Source organism: Myodes glareolus, chromosome 22 (assembly GCF_982192425.1).
Source record: "Myodes glareolus chromosome 22, mMyoGla1.1, whole genome shotgun sequence".
Taxonomy (NCBI): domain Eukaryota; kingdom Metazoa; phylum Chordata; class Mammalia; order Rodentia; family Cricetidae; genus Myodes; species Myodes glareolus.
Window position 1 is genome coordinate 8,879,192 of NC_142047.1, and position 22,990 is coordinate 8,902,181.

Here is a 22,990-nt window from a genome sequence, read left to right on the forward strand (position 1 = left end):
TGAACACTGATTGCCAAAGAACTTCTGACTAATTCGTTTAGGAGTCCAGATAAAAACAAATGATAAATTAAATCTAGTGAATAGAGAGAGTTCAGTGAGGGACGGTTTACAACAGGTGTCAGCAAGGAGCATAGAAGGCACATGGAGTAGTCGTGTATCGTGTCACTAGAACATGGAGTGAGGCCGGCTGTGTGCAGAGCAGGGACCTGTGCTGGACTTAACCACCGGCAGAGTGGAAACAGGTCTTTCTCCGATCTTTTCCACCCACTCTGGCTCTTGGCTGGTGAGATCTAGTAGAAGCCAGAGGACAAGGGAGCTTGCTTATGGGCCTGGAGCATGGCAGAGAAGGGAAGAGGTTGGGTTTGGCATGTCAAATGGAAGGAACCCTACCCAACCCAGCAAAGCCAAGAGTATTAGAAGTAATCCCTCAACTCCAGTGTTCGGACTCCGTACTGCTTCCGTTACTGGCTAATTGCTTTAGAACTATTCTTATGGGAAGCAATGAACTAGACATCAGGTGTTTGGGACAGAATTTAGCCTACGCTTATACTTCACAGTGATGTTTACTTTTATTCACACTTGTATAAATATCAGTGGTTTACATTTTACTTGCTAGTGTCTTCTGAAATTGATGAAGGCACCACCATCCTCATTCCTGTTTTATCCAGAGAGAATACAGTCTGTTACAATGTTTTAATATGCCCTCATTTGCGTGTGACCACTGAACCAACCTGATGTAGACCTGACCCAATTATCTCAGCCGTCTTCACACTTGAGTCTCATCACCGTGTCGTCATTGAACTGAATGATCATAGACACCGGTAAGAGCACTTTACCTCTGTGGGATGGGCTCAGCTTTGCATAGCTCCTCACCTTGCATAGAAATGTCGGCCTCAAAAACCAGCTGAAAATCACGGGAAGGGTGCTGCTGACCCACTCAAATTCATTAAATTTGAATTTTCGGTTGCACTGTCATGGGCATTTTAAAAAAGTGTGATACGACGTGACAGGTGTCCTGAAATCAGGGCCGTGTGTCTCTGGAGTAGCAAATGGGTGACAATCTCTAGATCTGAAGTTTACAGGAACACTGAGTCAACCGCATTGCTGTGAGGCGAGAGCCATATCTGTGCCTCATGCGTTGAGAGAGAGAGAGAGAGACAGAGAGACAGAGAGACAGAGACAGAGAGAGAGAGAGAGAGAGAGAGAGAGAGATGGAGAGGGAGAGAGAGTGGAGAGGGAGAGAGCAAATTTTGACCTTGATAGTTAGTTGACTTTTGTGCAAGAATAGGTAATACCCAAGAAAGCTTGGCGGCCTAGTTTCTTTCCAATAATAATTAATCTCTAATATTTCTAATAAGGAGCTCTTGTTATATTATTACATATTGCATTATTTATATATTGTGTTTATTCAGGATTTAAAGAATTTTAGCTTTGGGAAGAGACTGTAGTTTTCGTAACCAGTTTATTTTAAGGTTGGGAAATTTAATTTTTTTTTTAGTCTGTGTGTGTGTGTGTGTGTGTGTGCGCACGCGTGTATACCATTTTTTTTTTTTCTGAGACAAGGTTTCTCTGTAGCTTTGGAGCCTTTCTGGAACTCGCTCTGTAGACCAGGCTGGTTGTGAACTCACAGAGATTAAAGGCATGTACAACCACTGCTGACATGTATACCAAGTCTTAAAGACTTGTTTAGGGGCTGGATAGCTAGCTGGGTGGGTAATGGGCTCTTATGTGAGATGAGAGAACAGGCAGCAGAATCTCCAGAAGTTTGGGGACCAGGTAGCCTGGCACTCGGGATGCACAGAGCAAGAAGCCCTTCCTCACACAGGTGGGAAGTAGGACCGGAGAGAAGGATTAGTAGTGACTGGCATAGACTGGCATAAATATTGGTAATGTTCTATGTCCATAGTCTACCCTGTGAGCCAGAGTTTAACGGACTGGGGCTGTGACAGGCAAATCCATTTTTATTCATACTGGCGTGGCGTATCCTGGCATGCACAGTGTTTGATAAATACATTTAAAGAGGAATATAAGAACTTCCAAGACTGTGCTCCATTTCCCCTGACTTTTCTTTCTGATACAAAGCTCTTGATTCTAAAGTAGTGTCAACATTACTACTGGTATGAAATACGGAACTGTGCTAAGGTAAATGTACCTAAGAGTGATCACACAGTTTTCTGTACACAAGAAATTTATTCAGAACTGGAGAGATGGCTCAGTGGTTAAGAGCACTGACTGCTTTCTTCCAGAAGACTTGGGTTCAATTCCCAGCACCCACAAATGTCTCTAATTCCAATCCCAGTGGATACAACACCCTCACACAGACATACTTGCAAACAAAACATCAATGCACATAAAAATAAATTCTAAAAAAATGAAAAGAAAAGAAAAATTCGAAGTGAATTATGTTCTATGAATGGTTCTGGATATAGCAGGCCAGAGATGAGCTTGAATGAGATTTAGAACGAGGGAGGAGGCAAGACAGTTACTCTCAGGTCACCATGGTTAGAATGGCAGGTAGGCCTCTAACTGTTCCTGCATTCTCCTCCTCCTCTTCTTCTTCGACAGGGTTTCTCTGTGTAGCCCTGGCTGCCCTGGAACTCACTCTGTAGACCAGGATGGCCTTGAACTCATAGAGATCCTATTGCCTCTGTCTCTCAAGTGCTGGGATTAAAGGTGTGTGCCACCACTGCCTGGTATCCTGTGTTCTTCTGTGTTGTTTACGGTTCATCTTCCTGAGTGAATGAACTGTTGCTACCAAAACAAAGAAGCAGATCCTCCTTCCTGCCCAGGCAGATCCTTGTTGGCAGAGCGCAGAGGAAATGCCCTGTAGCCCGCAGCCAGCCTGCAGCTCGAGCTTGCCTTCAACAGCCCGCAGCAGGAGTAGCTTAGTCTTCCCCGCAAGCTACTGTAAGAGCCCCTCATGCCAGGTCTTAGGGTTGGTTTGTGACTCTTTCTCAGACCCTCTGAAGTTAGTTCACGTCCTTAGCATTCGCCATGTGTGCAAAGTCTAATTGCTATAATCAGTCTCTGCTTCTCTAGCACTCTGATGGCTCTGCTCCTGTGCCAGAGCCCTGACCATGACCGCTAGTTCTCGACCTTCTCTCCGCTAGTTCTCGACCTTCTCTCCGCTCGTTCTCGACCTTCTCTCCGCTCGTTCTCGACCTTCTCTCCGCTCGTTCTCGACCTTCTCTCCGCTCGTTCTCGATCTTCACTCCGCTAGTTCTCCACCTTCTCTCCGCTAGTTCTCCACTCTTCTCTCAAGCTGAAATTAGAGCAGTCTTTCATCTTCCTAGATATTTTACATTCCTTTAGTGAAAAGAACCCAAACAAATGGGAATAGCAAGATAACACTATAAAATGTGTGTGCGCACGTGCTCACGGGCTTGCTCAAGCACCACTGCACAATTATGGCGTTCAGAGGATGACTTGCCCGAATTGTTCTTTCTTCCCATCCTGTGGGTTCTGAGGATCAAACTCGGGTCATCAGGTTTGGTAGCAAGTCCCTTTCCTGCTGAGTCAGCTCACCAGCTCATGCTTGTATCCATTCCCTGTTCCCGGTGACACAGTACCAGGAACGTGGTGGCTTGAGGAATCCTGCTCTGGGGATGCAGCTTCTGTAGGACAGTTGTCTGGGCATGGCATGGTCAGAGCCTCTGCACCGGCATTTTTAGGCGGAGCTTTTCTGTCCCAACCGACAGTTCCTAAATATTCTTTATAAATGCTTGGCCGATAGCTCAGGCTACTAACTAACTCGTACACTTAAATTAACCCATATTTCATTGAGTGGCTCAAGGATTCATTTTCTACATGGCCTGCTTCCTCAGTGACTGGTGTTTCTCCTGACTTCACCCTTTCTCCTCCCAGAGTCCTTTGCATCTGGCTGTTCCACTTATACTTCATGCCTGACTACCAGCCTGTCAGCTTTTTATTAACCAATGAGAGGAATGCATATCCACAGTGTGCAGAATGATTATTCTACAGAAGGCCATTTGATGGTTTACAGCCAGAGCTTTGGCTAGGACCGTGGTTGTATCTCGTTGTGGACATTTGCCACCTTCTCTTTTTTTAGGGATGATCTTTCCAAGAAGCTGTGTAAAGCAGAGCCTACATCGTTATGGTGCAAACAGCCTGGGCATGGGGGCAGTGGGGAGGAGTCCTAAGCTTGAGGTGGCAAACAGAGGAAGCCCTGCAGGACAGTGATTCTAATGATGACTGCTGGTATAAGCAGGCACATTGTAGTAAGGACCTAGGAGAAGGGGCTTGGAAGAGTTTCATTTGTAAAGTGCTTCATGCCAGAATCTATGAGAAAGCTAGGCATGGGACCTCCGTGCTGGGGAGCCCGAGACAGGCAGACCTCTGGTTCTCTCTGGCCAGCCAATCTGTCCAAATCAGTGAGTTCCAAGTTTGAGCTCCAGAGAGACTGAATCAAAAAAAAGAAAGAAAGAAAGAGAGAAAGAAAGGAAGAAAGAAAGAAAGATGAGTTACAAAGATATAGAGTGGGTGGACAGTATGGATGGGATTACCTCCTCCTTACGGAGTGGGTGGGCTGTATGGACAAAGGATTACCCCCTCCTTACAGAGTGGGTGGGCAGTATGGACAAGGGATCCCCTTCTCCTTACAGAGTGGGTGGTCAATAGGGAGAAGGGATTACCCCCTCCCTCAGGTCTGAATTGCTTCCAGAAAGTTGGACCATGCCACAGTTTCAGACCATTTAGAAATCCGAAAGTGTACTTTTAGAGAAATGTCAGTATCCTGAGTGAGCTGTCCTCATCTTCTTACATCCAAGTCCCCAAATTCTTGCTTGTGAATTCTGGTTCAGCAAAGGAGCCTCCTTTATTCTTCCTTCTCTCCATGATAAGATTCTGGTTGCTTGACCTGCAGACTGTGCCTTCCTATTCCTTAATCTTGGTTGGATCTTTATGACCATGGGCCTCTGTAGACTGTCAGAAGCTTCCTGTGGATGGTAGCTTGAAAGAAAATGGCCTCTATAGGCTCCAAGATCTGAACACTGATCGTCAAGAGTGACACTATTTGAAAGACTCAGGAGGTGTGGCCTTGTTGGAGGAAGTGTGTCACTGGGGATGGGCTTTGGTGTAAACGCTTAGCTACTTCTTTAGTCTGCCTGCCTGTCACCATGCTTCCCGCCATGTTAGGGACTAAAGCTCTGAAAATGTAAGCAAGCCCCCAATTAGATGCTTTTTAAAAAAGAGTTGCCTTGTTCACGATGTCTCTTCACAGCCACAGGACAATGACTAGGACACTTGCTAACCAACCTTGCCTTCTTTATACTCTACTCCACGGCCATATGAATGTGATAAAACAATCTATTATGTCATATTTGCCTGTAATAACGTCTCTTTGGTGCTTACTTCTTCAGCACACATACTAAAATTGTAACAATACAGAGATTAGCATGGCCCTGCACAAGAATAATATGCAAATTTTGAAGTGTTCCCTACACTAAAGAAAAAAAGGACTCTCTTCTTTCCACTTGTTGGGTAAAATCTTTATTTCTTACATGGCACATTCAGAATTCCCTAAGGTGGCCCAGTCTCATATGTACTGTCCCCAGGCCGTATGTCTACCCACAATGACTGCACCCACTGCACTGCGCTCATCTGGGTGTGATGTCTGTGCCCACTGTACTGTGCTCATCTGGGTGTGATGACTGCACCCACTGCACTGGGCTCATCTGGACGTGGCCTATGCCTTTCCATGGGTCTTAATTCCAGAATGAAGAAAATGAAGAAAATGAGCTGAATACACACGTTTTTTTGTCTGTTTCCTGATGATGCAATGTGACCAGGTAAGCAAGCCACCGTGACACCTCCACAAGCTCGCAACTCCTCAGTTAACACAATACAACATGAGGAGACTTGCAGACAGAAATAGCATGATACTCCCAATATACACAGGATACACAGGAAAGGCATTTGAAAAAGTTCAGTATCTTTGGGCATGGTGGTGCACATTTTTAATCCCAGCACTGAGGCAGGCTCTGTGCATTTGAGGCTGTCCTGGTCTATTTAGTGAGTTCCAGGATGGTCAGTTACACAACTAGACCCTATCTAAGATTTGTTTTGTTTGTTTGTTTTGGTTTTATTAGACTACCAAGTCTTTATGTAGCCTTGGCTGTTCTGGAACTTGCTCTGTAGACCAGGCTGACCTCAAACTCACAGAGATCCACCTGGCTCTGCCTCCTTAGTGCTGGGATTAAAGGTGTGCACTGCCACCACCTGACCAACTTTGCCAAAAAAAAAAAAAAAGGAAAAAGAAGGAAATGTATTATCTCTTCCTGATAAAAGTCCCAAGAAGGAATGTATCTCAACATAATAGCAAACAAATATCCAAAACTCTCTGCCTCTGCCTCTCCCTCCTTCCTTCCCTCCCTCCCTCCCTCCCTCTCTCTCTCTCTCTCTCTCTCTCTCTCTCTCTCTCTCACACACACACACACACACACACACACACACACACACAATTCAAAGTTATCTTTGGCTACTGAGCAAGTTTGGGGCCAGCCTAGAATATGTGAGACTCCACCACCACCAAAACCCAAACCAAACCAACCCAAAATGCTATGGTTGAACGAAAAGTGTCCCACAGGCTTAGGCTCAGACTTTTGAACACTTGCTTCCCATCTGGTGGCATTGTTTTTGGAGGCTTGAAACATGGAGGAGGTAGGGACTAGCTAGAGGAAGTGGGTTGTTGGGCAATATTGAAGTTTATAGCCAGGATCAACTTCTTGTCCTGTCTCTGTTTTAATCTTCCCAGAGGTGAGCAACCGTCCGCAGCCTGAAAGCTTCCGGCCACGGCTGCTGCTGTGCTTTCCCCACTGCCCAGGGCCGGGTCCCCTTCAGCCACGGATCAGAAGGCTCTCCTTACTGTGCTTCAGGCATGCATTCTATCACAGGCCAGTGATCATAAAAGGAAGCAGCTACAGAAGTGGAAGTGTGTGATTATAGATCAAGTCCAGTTGCTTCCACTTCATGTCTGTCTTGTTTGAGCAGAGTTTGCACAGCTGGCTGCCTGTGATTGCCTGAGACTTGGCTACTTGTCACAATAGGAGGTCACAATCTGATTTCAAGTGAGGTTGCAACCAAATGCATGGAGAAACTTTTAAACTAACCCTAATGGAGCTGGAGAGGCAGACTTACGCTACACACTTCAATTTGGTGAACTGTTCAGAGCAATTGCAGATGGGGTCTGGAGTAGCTTCTGTGCACAGGGTTTCATATTGAACTATTGCTGTAGGTAAGGAACCTGCCTGACTCCATTTTGGAGCTGAGTTTCAAAGTCTCTGTTTCCTGGAACCTGATCTGCCCCCACTCATGCCCTTGACTTGTTTTTGAGAATACCCTGACCTTCCCTGATCACCCCAACCTTTCCTAATCACATGGTGACCACATGCTGACAGCTGTAGATCTTTTGAGATTTTTCTGTACTTCCTCATTGCTCCATTGTCTTGCTTCTGTGAACTTGATTTGCCACTGCCTGTGATTTTACTTCTTAAAAGGGGCCTAAGAGGTGACCTCAGGGGTGTTCTTTAACCTGACTTAGGAGGCAGTCACGGGCCAGATCTCGGGTACACCCCAATAAAAATCAAGCTTGCTTCAAATTTGGCTCAAAATTGTGGTAGTTTTTTTTCTTGCATGGTGGGATTAACAGAGGTCAGTATCAATTGTTGTTGATTAATGGCCCAAGATGCAGACAAGGCTAGTTGTAGCATATTATAGGCCATATACTCATAATTATTTTTGGAACTTTGCCTTATGTACATCAGACTATCTTAAAGCAAATGTCTCACCTGTTAGTAGAAAAGTATTACTACATTATTGTAAGTGTTTTTGGACAGAATTCAAGAAATTTTGATCTAATTTGGTCTCAGAAAAGGTTTAACATCAGCTGAATCACTTGAGAGTAGTCTTGATAAAAATCACATGGAAACAAAACACATATATTTTCATCAATTTTAAACTAAAACATGTTATTTAATTTTTAAAATTTCTATATTTATTTGTTGTGTGTGTGTGTGCACATGTTCCACAGATTTCTCATGGGCATCAAAGGACAACTTGTGGGGTTGGATCTCTTCCCACCTTGTGGGTCCCAGGGAAGCGCCTTTTGTCCAGTGAGCCATCTCACCAGCCCTGAAATATGTCATCTACAAAAAGTATGAACATAGGTGACACGTCACAGAGACATTGATCCTAGCAATAAAAACCACAGACATCTTCACTGTATGACTTGTGAACGTCGTTTCTACTTACTGCTCTTTGGAGGCCATGTGGTTGTGCACTCCTTTAATCGAGTACTGCAGAGGCAGAGGCAGAGGAGGCAGAGGCAGAGAGGCAGGCAGAGAGAGAGGCAGAGAGAGGGGGAGAGAGGCAGAGAGGCAGAAAGGCAGAGGCAGGTGGATCTTCTGTGAGTTTAAGGCCAGCAGGGACTATGTAGAGCGTTCCCGGCTAGCCAGGCTATACAGTGATACCTGTCTAAAAAACAAACCAAGTGAACCAACCAAACACACCCTTGGGAATTTTTATTTAAAAGCAGTTGGTTGTCTTTTTAATGTGCCTTAAAAGATTGAAAAGGCGTCAGAAGTTCCCAAACAAATTTGAGGTTCAAAATTGGCAAAGGTTGCTTGCTAGAGAGTCCCTTAGCTAAAATGGCCCAAGTAAGGCTTAGGGAACCTCAGGCTGGTGTTGATGCTTTGTTCTTTTCCAAAAATACGAGACTTCGAAAGCTAAGAAGGGTGGTCTTGTTTGCAGAGGCGAGAGTTTCAGTTCGCTGGCTGGAATGGCAGGGAAAGACTTGTCATCTACTCCTGCTCTCCTTGGAATATTCTTGCACTAGGTAGGTTTGTTCACTGAGTCACAGACCGATGGATGGCCTGCTTTGGAACAGGAAGTCTGCCACTCAATAGCTAAGGGATTTGGAGCAGCAGTGCTTTTATCTTGGAGACTTGAGTTTTCTAATCTAAGTGGCGATGCTAATCCCTTCTCTATAACATGACTGAGGTGCATCTGTTCTGAGACACCTCTGAACAGATTTTGCCAGTTTGAAAGAGAACGTAGACTTATGCTTAAGGGAGTTCAGTAGCAAAAGTGAGTCCTACAGTGGGGCTGTAGCTTTGTGGGTAGAGTGCTTGCCTAGAATGCAGGAAGTTCTGGTTTTGTTCCTCAGCAATGAAAAAAACGGACACGACAGTCAACAACCATAATCCTAGCACTTGGAAAATAGAGGCAGGAGGATTGGAAGTTCAAAGTTACTCTCGGCTATTTGCGACGTCTCAAAAAGATTACATAGAATCTATTTACACAAAAATGCATACATAAATATAAATTTAAAATCTAGCATTTTATTACACATTTATAGAATTTTAAATTTATTTTATTATATATAATATAATATACGATATATATTTATGGAATATATAATGCAACATGCATATCATATAAAATTAATACACTATATGTTATATTTATGTTAATGTTGTATATATAAATGTATATGCTATATTTCTAGCATATCATATTATATTTTAATATACACATGTAAATACATAAAGATTTTATACACACACACACACATGACAAATGTAACAGGCCCCAAACCTTTGCACAATTGACTCAATGATGGAAGAACTATTTAGGCCTTGAAATCCAGAACAAGACAGACCAAGACCAAGACCAAGACCAAGACGACCAAAGACCAAAGACCAAAAAGACCAAAGAAAGACCAAAGACCAAAGACCAAAGAAAGGCCAAAGACCAAGACCAAGACCAAGAACAAGAACAAGAACCCAATCCATCAAAGTCCATAGTTCTGGGAAAGTCTCAAAGTGTACTAACCTTGTTTTGGGCTTCTGTAGTTCTGCTTCTGGCTAACTGTTCTTGTTAACTGAGGTGTGTCCACCCCAGATGTGGTTGTCATGCTTCAAAGCTCGCCTTGAGAAAGGGTCAGGACTGCACTTGTGTCCCAGATGCTCAGTAGTCACTAAGCAGCTAATAGAGACTTCTAGTGATTTGAACCCAGGTCTGAGTAGTTTCCTCTGGTGTATACCTCACAACACACACAGACATACACAAACACATGCACACAGACACACAGACACATACAGACACACACATACACAGACATGCACACACACAGACATGCACACACACAGACATGCACACACACGCATGCACACACATACACACACGCACATGTACACACATATACACAGACATGCACACACACGCACATGCACACACACAGACATACACACAGACACACACACATACACAGACATGCACACACACACACACACACACACATACACATCCAAACATGGTTGCAGTATTGTCTGCATCTCAGATTGGATGACACGGATCTTCTAACGTTTTTTCTTACTGGCAATATTTTGCCATGACGGAAAAAACTACTATGTGCACAAGTTGACTGCATAGCTGTGATTTTGATAATCTGTAGTGAATTTTCTAAACTTTTTCTTCATTTTTGGCTTCTTTCCACCTAGATGCCAGTAATTTGTAAGGAGCATATGTAGCCCGAGTCTTTCTGACGTCAGCACACTTCAGCTGTGTCCGTTTGACCCGCTGGAGCGATGCTCGGTCGCAAGTGTTCCCGTGTGTTTTGAAGCTGATATCCAGAGGAAAAGAAGAAGCGAAGCAAAGGAGGCTGTCACTGACCACGGTAAAGAAAATGTGGGCAGTTTGGCTGCAGCATAGTAACCAGAGGGTAACAGGCCCCCGTCCTTCGTAGGACGCCACGATGGAAGCCCCATTCAGGCTGTAAATCAGCATGGGGACAGACAGTGCATCTGCCAAAGCAAAGACCTTGTCCATCAAAGGCCATAGGTCAGGAGAAATCCCTAAATGTACTAACTTTGCCTTTTGGCTAACTGTTCTTGTTGACGGAACGTGGTTTCTGTACTTAAAAGCCCACCCAGAGAAAGCTCCGGTTCTACAGTGGGGTCCTGTACACCTGCTGTAGTCACTGGCTGCCTTATAACGGCTTTCCATTGGCTTAAGCCCATGTTTGAGATGTCTTCTCTGGTGAAACTCCACAACAAGAGCAGATAATTGGATTTCCCCATTTGAATATGTACATTGCAGCGAGAGGAACTTCTGATGTGTTTCCAGTTTCGGTAGCAAACTACTAATGTGTGTCTGAAGGAGCTATTTAAAACCACTCATTTCTGCAGAATGACTTCCTGTAATTCCAGCTCTCAAGATACTGAGGCAGTAAGAATTTGAATTTGACACCAGTCTAGACTTAGTTAGACACAGAGACCCTATCTCAAAGCAAACAAAAATAAAACAACAACAACGAACAAGGGCTAGTCATGCCACTCTGATAAACTGCTTTGGAATTCTAGCTCCATCCCTGCAAAGAAACTGAAACCAAATCCCTTAGCATTTCCAGCGCTGGGCATTCTAGAAGCCAGCACTCCTTTGGGGAGGCTGAGGCACGCTTTGCAGAATGAAATAAGTCAAATTATCTAGAATTTGAAAACTATAGCAAAATCCCAGGACAAAGGCAAGTTCTTTCTTTTGAACACTTTCCTATATACAAGGAGAAGACTCCTCCTACAGTTGACAAATACTTAGCTTAAGTTCTTTATAAGGTCTTTACATAAGAATAGTTAAAAAAAAACACATTACTTAGATAAATGCAGAAGTCAGGAAAAGGGGAGTGTTAGCCAGGCATAGCGGCACTCAGGAGGCAGAGCAGAGGCAGAGGATCTTTTGTGAGTCCTAAATCAGCCTTGTGCACATAGTCAGTTCCAGGACAGCCTGGGATCCATAGTGAGTAGTACCCTGTTCCCAGTCTCCATAGAAAAGAAAAGAATTGTGGAGGAATAGGAAGGCTAACGATTCTATTGATGTAACGACGCACCAGCAATCGTCCCGAAGTATTATTAAAAGGAATATTGCTGTTAAACACTTTAAAAGTTCCATGCTTGGTGATTATACTTGGAGAGCGGTACTATGGATTATTCGCTGGTTGTTTTCCACCGGCATGGACACACAGTGCTTCCCTGTATTTCGGCCATTCACGCCCGCAAACCGTGGCAGGGAACAGAAATGACCACCAGGTCGCGCTGTAGTTCCACAGCGGAATCAGTCTGGGCTCCCTGGATCCGCGGAGGTCAGTGGAAGGAACTATCACAAAGGAAAAAAAGAAAACACTTTACGGAAAATAATCTCAAATTTACCATGATTTACAGATTGGTTATTCAGGAAAAAATAACATCCAAGAGGGTGGCTGCAGCACTTTCTAGAGAAAAGGGCCTTAAACTCATTCTGTTCTGCTGGTTGGAAGGACTTCCCTGGTAGAAAAAGAAAAGATTAGAAAACCCTGTTGAAAGTTCGTTTCCTAGACTATCTAGTTGCTGATGGATAAAACTAGTTTTAAAAATCCCAAGATAGTGCATATTTATTTAAAAAACATAAACATTTCAACTTTTTTTTCAAAACTTTTTTTTTTCTTTTCTTTTTCCCCCAAATGTCAATATTTGTGAACTAGGGGTTGTACGAAATGTTACCTGGAGTTGCAAAAGCCAGTTTGTCTTCTCCCCCTGGGGAGCTGAGTCTGGGTGCCAGAGGGCAAGGCGTGGCTGGAAGGACCTAACCCTCCCTTCTCGGCACCCTGTGGTGAATGTGCTCTTGGAAGAGGAAGACAATGATGTTCTCTGCTTCCTCTGCAGACTTCGCGAGATGAGCGCTGAACGCACTGTGTATCCTTGTGCTGGGAAAACAACTGTGGCCTGGGAATCGGCTGTTGATAGTTATTTTAGTTAGGGTTTCTGTTGCCGTGAAGAGCCACCATGACCACGACAACTTTTAAAGGAAAACATTCCATTGTGGCCGTGGCATCCAGTTTCAGAGATTAGCCCGTCATCATCATACTGGGACATGGTAGAGTGCAGGCAGACATGGTGTTGCTGGAGCGGAGAGTCCTACATCTTGATCAGTAAGATGAAGTGAACTGAGACACGGGACATGGCTTAAGCATACATGAGACCTTAAGCCCGCCCCCGCAGTGACACACTTCCTCCAACAAGGCCGTACCTACTCCAACAAAGGCACATCTAATAGTGCCACTCCCTACATTCAGACTAGCACAATAATCTACCTAGTAGTTTTGTCTCCTACTCCCAAGGGGCCCTTCCCTGACTCAGGACTGTGCAGGGCTCTGGAGAAGGGAGTGTATGCATTCTTTTCAGTTTTGACAAATTAATTGAGCAGTAGTCTTCCTTTGTTACACATTTTGGTTCAGCATGACAAGGCCTGTTCACATTAATATCATATGTTTTCTACTGTGACGTGTGCTATGCAGTTTCAGAAAATATAGAGATACCTTTATCTTCAGGGTAAGAAAGAAGTAACATATACTGACCTTAAATATTTCAGTTTTAAACTAAAGCATGAATGCCTGTAATTTAACATAGTATTGCCCTTTTGTTAGTTGATCTCATCTGTCTATGCCTAGAATGAATAGTCATAATTAAGTTTCTTTAGAATGGATGGCGAATAAAGGTGCTTGTGAAGAAACAAGTGAGAATTCTCCTTATTCTGCTCTGTTGAATGTGTGGGTCTGTAAATTACTGATTTGTGACAGCCGTGTATAGAATTTGATAGTAGTGGACATCCATATCTCCAGTCAAGGAGCTCATGGGGTGAACAAAGTATAGACTAGTTTTGGATGCTACTGAATTCCGATATCCCGTGAGACACATACTGGGTATGGGCAGCGCAGTCAGCCTATGAGTAGCTATTTTAAACAGTGTCGGAGTTTTTCACCACAGTTTGAGAAGCAGCATTCAGATGACTTGGTAGTATTTCCCCCTTTTTAAAATTTTTTATATGCTCATATTCAGTACACACTAATGCCTTTGACACCCCCACTCCCACCCCCAGAATCTCTGCGATGCATAGGTGGAAATTCAGAAGTCAGAAGAGTGCCATCCCCACAGAAGGAGAAATTTACCAAGGAGTAGACTGCTCTGGGGTATGGGATAGTGATGAAGGGTCCTAACGCTTGGGCAGTGTGTAAACAGAGGCACTGTAACTAATTGCATAGAGTTGAAATATTCTGTCATTTTTTCCCCCTCTAGAATTGGCTTTCGAGATGAGGCAGCTGGGTATTTTCATAAAGCGGTGAAGCTCAACCCTGATTTCAGTGATGCAAAGGAGAACTTCTATCGTGTTGCAAACTGGCTGGTGGAGCGCTGGCACTTCATCATGCTCAATGACACCAAGAGGAACAGGATTTACAATGCAGCCATCCAGAAGGCAGTGAGCTTGGGGTCCAAGAGTGTTTTAGATATTGGCGCAGGAACTGGAATACTGAGGTTTGTTAAAATTATTGTTTTATTATTATATTTATGTGAATAAACAGTTTTGTTAGCTACCAGAATTGTAACATTGGTATATAAGAATAGCAGTTCTTTCTCAAAATATTGTTAGAGTATTCATGCAGCTGTTCTTTTCTTTCTTTCTTTCTTTCTTTCTTTCTTTCTTTCTTTCTTTCTTTCTTTCTTTCTTTGAGGCAGGGTTTCTCTGTGTAACAGTTCTGGCTGTTCTGGAACTCACTTTGTAGACCAGGCTGGACTTAAACTCACAGAGATCCGCCTCTGCTTCCTGAGTGCTGGGATTAAAGGCATATGCCACCAATGCCCGGCTTGATGCAACTATTAGCATTGTAATTTTTACTCTCAAAAATTCAAGAAAACTAAGGAAAACTTGGGGTTATTCAAATTCTGAATAATGAATTTTAGAATATTTTTTTATGTTAACATTCTGATGGACTCTAGAAAGCCCATTAAGCAAACTTCTTGTCAGTCATGTCTTAATTGTGTGGATGCTGAGGTGGGTGTGGTGGTGCACGCCTTTAATCCCAGCACTTGAGAGACAGAGGCAGGAGGAGCTCTGTGACTTTGAGGCCAGCCTGGTCTACAGAGTGAGTTGCGGGACAGTTAATGCTGAAAAAACAAAAAACAAAACGAAACAAAAAACTGTGTGGATATCATTATTTACTGGATTGTTTTTAAAAGGTATCCTAGTTCATTCTTTCTTTTATTTATTATTATTATTGTTGTTGTTATTATTACTATTTTCTTTTCTTTCTTTCTTTTTTTTTTTTTGAGACAGGGTTTCTCTGTGTAGCCCTGGCTGTCCTAAAACTCTCTCTGTAGACTAGGCTGGTCTTGAACTCACACAGATCCACCTGCTTCTGCCTCCCAAGTGCTGAAATTAAAGATGTGCTCCAACATACCCAATTCTTTTTATCTTAATTTTTAAAAGTCTTTTTTTTGGGGGGGGGTGTTTTTTGAGACAGGGTTTCCCTGTATAACAGTCTTAGCTGTCCTGGAATTAGCTCTTCTTGAACTCACAGAGATCTATCTGCCTCTGCCCCCAGAGTGCTGGGATTAAAGGTGTGCGCCACCACCGCCGGACTAAAAGTCTTTTTGAGATAGTGTCTCACTATGTATCTTTGGCTGTCCTGGAACTTGCTGTGTAGAGTAGGCTGGCCTGGAGCCCACAGGGATCCATCTGCTTCAACTAAGTACAGGGATTAAAGGCATGCACTACCATACTTGGCTTTATTTTAGCTAATTAATTTTAATTAGATTATATATAATATACATATCTAATATATTAAATATAATTTATTATATATAATATACATATCTAATATATATTAAATATAATTTATTATATATATAATATAAATACATATATTGGTTTTTCGAGACATTTTCTCTGTGTACCTCTGGTTGTTCTAGAACTCATTCTGTAGACCAAGCTGGCCTTGAACTCACAGAGATCTACCTGCCTCTGCCTCTTGAGTGCTGGGATTAAAGATGTGCCCGCCAGGGACTGGAGAGATGCTTCAGAGGTCAAGAGCACTGGCTGCTCTTCCAGAGGTCCAGAGTTTAATTCGTAGCAATCACATGGTGACTTACAACTATCTATAATGAGATCTGGTGCCCTCTTCTGACCTATAGGCATATGTGCAGACAGAATATTATATATGTAATAAATAAATCTCTTTAAAAAAATATGCACTCCATCACTGCCTGGTTTAATTATATTATTATTACTGTGTATGTCTACAGATTTTGTGTGTACACATGCACGTGCAAGCCTGTGCACCACAATACTCATATGGAAGTCAGAAGTTAACTCTCAGGAGTCAGTTTTCTCTTTCCACTGTAGGTTTCAGAGATTGAACGTGAGTTGTCAGACTTGAATGGCAAGTGTTTTTACCTGTTGAGCCATATTGCTAGCCCTAATCTTTTAAAGCAGAGCAAATAATAGTTATATTGAAGAATGGAAGGAAGATCCATGTTTGAAGAATTATAATTTTATTGAAATTGGGAAAAGATACAATGGACTTTTTTCTTTTGTAGCATGTTTGCTAAAAAAGCCGGAGCACACTCAGTGTATGCCTGCGAGTTATCCAAGACCATGTATGAGCTTGCCTGTGAGGGACCAAAAAGACCCCCAGGCCAGAGGAGCTGGCCAACTATTCACACCTCCTTCATATTTTCACACCTTTGTTACAAAAACAGTCTGCTGCAGAGAAGCACAGACAGCTGTGGCATAGTTTTCACAGCAGTTTGACCGCAAGATGTGCCATATAGATTATAGAAGCAAAACAGTTACTTCCTCTTTGACCTGGGCACCTGGGGCTTGGTAGTTTTCCATTCCCCTCTGCCCTCACCCCCTCCCTGCAAAAACTGCCTTATAAAAATGAAACTGTGCCAGCAATAAACGGAGCCTTGACACATCTCAGACTGACTTTGTCTTTCTTTACGCGCTTGGTTCCCTTTCCCTTTCGCCCCCCATTATTTTCAGGTGATGCCTCCTCGAGACCCATAAATAACCTGGCCTGCTGGACGGGTCACTTGCCCATGATGTAGTGACTGCGAACAAGATGGAAGCTGAAATTAATCTCCTACATATGAAGTCACTTGATATAGAAATTCCAAAACACATTCCTGAAAGGTGTGTTTATAACTCACCAAAACCATGAGACACATTTCCAGCTTTTTCCATAAACGAAAGTGTTAGCATCCTCATTTTGCAACGGTACGGTTACTAGCCAGTTTAATAAGATACAGGATTTTATGATAACATGCTTTTTAAAGAGAACCTAAGAATCCAAGGAAAATTGATAGTGAGGAATTGAACAAAAAAACCATCTTTAACACATCATGTAAGCTCATGTTTTTTGTCCATAAAGGTGGATAGATTTCCTGTAGGTCAGCAGTGTTAAATAACTGTGTATAAAGTGTGAACATTCTACCCTGAGCAGACATCATGTTTTCATTACTATCCTTGTTGAAAATGGAAGGTTAGAAGTGCCAGCTGGCAGTGTAAGAACAGTCTTAGCAGCCTTGAGTATCCATCTGCATCTCAGTGCGGTCAGGAGAACAATGAAGATTAGAAGAAGCAGGGATTTAAAAATCACCTGGCCCACCATTTCAAAGAACTTTCCCTTTTCTTAATGTGACACTTGTCTTGTAACTCTGCCTATGCTGTCTGTCTTCTGGCTTACTTAAATGTAGTCTACACATGAAGAATTTATTATACTCTATTACTATTTGAACTCCGATTTTTAAGTCTTCTTTCAGTTTTAATAAGTGTGCATGGTACTTAAATTTTCCAGTAGTCTTTGTTCATGAGGATGATTATCAGATTGTTAGTGCAGGTGTGTACTCACTATAAAAACAAAAGCGTCCTAAGTTGTCTTAGGAGCCTAAGGTCACAATTTAAACAGCAGACACAAAAGTTTTCAGGCAGAGTTTCTCCTGGCTGCAGTGGGCAGCAGTGGGCTCCATGCTCTTTGTATCCTCATGTGACCTTTGCTCTGTGTGTGACTTATTGCTACTGTTTGCTCTTTCAGTAGGACACCAGTCCTGTTGAATTAGAACCTCATGTTGGTGACTTTAACCTTAATTGCCTCCTAAGGGCTCTGTCTCTAAATATAGGATTAGGGCTTCCACATAAGATCTGGAGTGACTTGAAGTTAAGGTTACTTTAACTTGTATTTTCCTCACAGACTTTTGAAGCAAATGAAATAGAAATTTGAACTCGGACTCTTATTTGTTCACTTTGACAATAAGCAGATTTCTGAACTAAGTTGCAGGACTCGACTAATTGAGGTATTCTTCGTATTCTAAGTGTATGCAGTCACAAATATTGAATGTTTCCTGTCTGTAGGTCTAATTGGGTCTAGGTACTGTGGAGGATACCCAAGTCATCCCTACTGTTAAGATACCTGTAAATCTAGAGAGGGCATAAGGAGTACTTATGGAATTTGTGGATGTCTTTAGACTACAGAAGTGAGTGATGCTGACAGTGAAAGCTAAAGGAATTCAGAAAATGTGAAATTCTTCTTTCTGAGTGTCTTTGAGTTTTCTAGAAAGAACGAATGAATGAGTAAGAGCGCATAACCATGGAGTGGGAGCCTGGAGGAGTGGTGAGACAGGGCGGTCAGGCCCAGGGAAGGAGAGGGGGAAGTTTTGGAAGGGAAGGTTCTTATCGGCATTAGGTGTTATTTGCACAGCAAGAAGTATAACTGGACTGGCAAGGTGGCTCACTGGGTAAGGACGCTTGTTGCTAAGGCTGATGACCTGAGTTCAATCCCTCAATCCCATAAGGTAAAAGGAGAGAACCGATTCACACACAAAATAGACGTGTTCGGGAAGTGGTGGCACACGCCTTTAGTCCCAGCACTCAGGAGGCAGAGGCAAGAGGATTTTTGGGTTTGAAGCCAGCCTGGTCTATAGCATGAGATCCAGGACAACCAGGGTTACACAGACAAACCCTGTCTCATAAAAATAAAAACAAAATAAAATTTCATTTTAAGAAGGGTCACTGATGGAGGAGAACCTGTGGATGGAGTCCCTCCCTGATGGAGGAGAACCTGTGGATGGAGTCCCTCCCTGATGGAGGAGAGCCTGTGGATGAGGAGAACCTGTGGATGAAGTCCCTCCCTGATTTATTTTTGCTTTTTTTAATGCAGGGTTTCATGTACCCTGGGCTGATTTCAAATCCACAAGATAGTCAAAGATTACCTTTAACTTCTGTGTGATCCTCTTGCTTCCACAATCCAAGTTCAGGGACTACAGACATAAAGCGTCATTCCAGGCTGGTAGAAGAACATTTGTATGGAATGTTAGAGATAGGTGCTAAATGCTTGATGTCAATGAAGGGACCAGGAAAGATGTCAGCACCCCTTACTCTTCAGGACTTAGACGGTGAATGAACGTCTGAGAAGGTAGCCTTTTTAAGCCCAGAGCAAGGAAGAGGAACTGATGAAGAGAGGAACCCAAGCAGTACCGCAGAGTTCAGGGGAAGGTGCTAAAATGCAATGCATTAGGAAACTTTACACAGGATTTTCTATAATGTATTTGCCTTTTTCTCTTGTCTCAGCTTTGACAGCTTTAAATAAATAGCATGTCATTTTACTCACATGTATCTTTAAAACATCATTCTATAGAGTGTCCCTAGTTGTGACAGAAACTGTCGATGCAGGTGTGTTTGGAGAAGGAATTGTGGAGAGTTTAATTCATGCATGGGAGCATTTGCTTCTGCAACCAAAGGTAAGCCATGTAAAAACACTCAAGTTTGATAAAGAATTTACTATTTCAAAAGGTGCATTGAGTCCTGAGGATGTTCAGAAATATATCAGAGTATGTCTGTATACCTGGAGAGAAACACAAGGAGAAGCATTCTATAGTGGTTTACACACAGTGTGCGCTGTGTGTCCCAGGAAGGTTTACAGAGAAGAGTGTGACGGGAAGGGAGGTGAATGAATGACCTTGTTTGAGTATAGTTGTAGGAGAGGGAGTCCTTTGGCCCGCACAGTGTCGGTGTTTGGGATTTTGGCACATCTCTGAAAAAGAAGATAGTAATGCTAGTTCAGTAATGTTTTAAGGTCCTCAGTGAGTTCAGGCTCTAGACAGAGCTCTGAACTCCTCTGCTGCAGCCCACGTGCCATATACATAGTACAGTTCATTTACTGTGTATACTGAATATAGGAAGACACTTCAGTAAAGTCCACTGTGTACAGAAGATATGTATTTAACATACAACAGCAGTTTATTTTTCAAAGAAATAATGATGACTTTGATATTTTTCTATTTTGTTGCTAAGAGTTGAACTTGGTGCCTCACACATGGCCCGTGCGCTCTACTGTTGAGCTGTATTTCGAGCCTACTTTTATCTTCTTTCTGTTTTTAAATATGTATTTACTTTCATTTTGTTTGAGTGTTTGCCATGTGTGCCTGTCAAGTGTGTGTGTGCACCTGTCATGTGTGCAGTGTTTGTGCAGGTCAGAACGCATTGACCCTGTGGGGCTGGAGCTAGAGATGGCTGTGAGCTGCTTGTGGTTCCTGGGAATTGAACCTGGGCCCTCTGCCAGAGTAGCCACTGCTCTCAACCTCAGTCATCTCTCCACTTTCTCCATTATTATTTTAAAGTCAGAGTTTCTCTGTGTAGCCCTGGCTGTCCTGGAACTCTATCTGTATATCAGGCTGGCCTTGAACTTGCAGAGTTCTGCCTACCTGTGCCCCCTGAGTACTGGGATTAAAGCCACCACCACCTGGCTCATTTTTTAAAAAAAGATTTATTTATTTATATAGTATCCTGCCTGTAGGCCAGAAGAGGGCACCAGATCTCATTTTAGGTGGTTGTGAGCCACCATGTGGTCGCTGGGAACTGAACTCAGGACCTCTGGAAGAGCAGTCAGTTCTCTTAACTGCTGAGCCATCTCTCCCGCCCCTGGCTCATTATTTAAAAATTATTATATTCTAAAGTGATATAGCTTTATACCTCTCTCTTTTTTGTACTTGTGTTCTAAACACATGAAACAGTAAAAAAAATATTTGGAGCTGCAAAGGAGCAGCTATGAAGCTGCAAAGGGAAAAGATACCCTGACTTGTCCGGAAGTCAGGCGATACTTCAAGCTGGGATAGTGGGGAATGGTCCCCCTGCAGGATGTAGCAGCCCTATTCCTCTCTTAGAAAGAGTAGGTACAGCTGAGCTCTGCTCTGACGTTCCCCAAAGGGAATGCCCTAGCAGAGCTATTCCTTTCTTTTTCTGCTCTGCTGAGCTCCAGGCCAAGATGTTACATCTTCTGCTTCGCTGTGCTAAAGGGAAAGCCCCTGCAGAAATGTAGCAACCTCCTCCAGCTCCCACATAAGGTTGTTACTTTTTCTGCATTACTCCTAAGGGAGTTTCCCAAAAGATGTCACTGTTTGTTCTGTTTTCTGCTCAGTCCCCCTAAAGGAACATCTCAGCAAAGGGTCTTCTACTCCATGCCTGTGAAAGAAGATCTTCACCCAAAACTCTTTTGCCAGGTGATGGTGGTGCATGCCTTTAATCGCAGGACTCGGGAGCAGAGGCAGGTGGATCTCTGTGAGTTCAAGGCCAACCTGGTCTACAGAGTGAGTTCCAGGACAGGCTTCAAAGCTACACAGAGAAACCCTGTCTCAATAAACAAACAAAAACCAACCAACCAAACAAAAGAGATTTATTTGAAAAGGAAGATTCCAGGAACGCAGCTGCCTCTGCCAAGATGGTGAAGGAACCCTAGCAACTGAACAGGCAGAGGGGCTTCTTAGGGGCCAAGTTTTTCCAGGAAGATTTTTCCACTTAGAGATTGGTTAGTTTTCCTGCTCAGGGATTGGTTGGTTTAGTTGATCAAGGGTAGAGTTGCCTCTGGTTTCAGTGCCAAACTGTGTTTCTTTCACTGGCTCTTTTTTAGCTTTTGGCTCTAGTTTTGGGGCCAGGGAGTATTTCTTTCACTGGCCCTGTTTTCAGGGCCAGGGTGGGTTTCTTTGGCTGACCTTTCTCCCCTACAGGACTTCTGTCCTCTTAAACTGTAAGCTCCAAATAAACATTTCCTTCTATAAATTACCTTGGTCACTCTGCTTTGCTACAGCAATAGAAAAGTAACTAAGATGCCATCTTTGTATTTCATGTTTTCCCCGTTAATTTTATAGTTTCCTCATAAGAGTCTGGAGCAGAATCCTGACACAGGGTCTATGCAGCCCAGACTGATCTCCAACTCACAATCCTCTACCTCCATCTCTGGGGCGCTGTAAACTTAGGTGTGTGCCAGCAAATCTGGAACAAGAGGTTTTCACTTTTGATTACTTCTTTCTGCTTGGTTTTTAAAAATTATTCTTCTTTTCCTAATTTCTTAAAGGGAATACTTAAATTATTGATTTCAACCTTTCCTTGATTTCCAAGAGAAGCCTATTAATAGTAAGAAAGATACTAAGCACTCCTCCAGCTGCATCCACGAATTTTGATGATTACATTTAAAATTAATTAAATATATTGGTTGTTCACATCAAACATTTTTATGTTCACAGTTAAACTTAATTGAAATATTTTCTCATGACTGTCCCCGAGATTCACAGTTTGTTTGAAGTGTATATTTTGACTCCCAATTATTTAGGAATTTCAAAGTATCTTTCTCTTATTGGTTTCAAATTTAATTTCTCGGTGGGTAGAGAAAATAATTTTTGTTATTCCAATTATGTAAGTTACTTTAAATTTATTGATGTTTCTTATCTGGCAAGAGGCCATTTTGGGGTCTGAAGAGATGGTTAAGGATGGTCCCTCTTGTAAAGACTATGAGTTCAGGTCACACAGCACCACAGCAGTGTGGCTCACAGGTCAGGATATACTAGTGGGTCAATGACTGCAAGATACTTTGTTTCAAAGGTTAGGCACCTCAGAGTAGGGTATGTTGTATATTTGCCCCTGAGTAAAAACCACACTTTTAAGTCTCAGATTTTCTGTAAGAGTGAATGAGATCAGGCGAACGGTGATCTAAGGCATCATGAAGAGGTCAGGCGAACTGTAAGCGTAAAGATCGTCCAGGATTCGGAGGTACAAAGAGAAACATCCATTAATGGTACATGCTTTATAGTTTTCTGACTTTAGAAATTAAAAAAACAAA

At 42.8% G+C, this 22,990-nt stretch overlaps 1 long non-coding RNA gene and 1 other non-coding gene across 2 annotated transcripts; both read left to right on the forward strand.

The window, feature by feature from the left end:
• The first annotated feature begins 678 nt into the window (after positions 1–678).
• LOC148118406 (uncharacterized) lies at positions 679–21,411 on the forward strand. The gene is made up of 6 exons (XR_015736043.1): positions 679–821; positions 10,518–10,693; positions 14,121–14,357; positions 16,419–18,176; positions 19,517–19,619; positions 21,296–21,411. It is a non-coding gene; the product is annotated as an uncharacterized LOC148118406 (long non-coding RNA).
• LOC148118407 (U6 spliceosomal RNA) lies at positions 5,363–5,464 on the forward strand. Its single transcript, XR_015736078.1, has one exon. It is a non-coding gene; the product is annotated as a U6 spliceosomal RNA (small nuclear RNA).
• Positions 21,412–22,990: the final 1,579 nt, after the last annotated feature.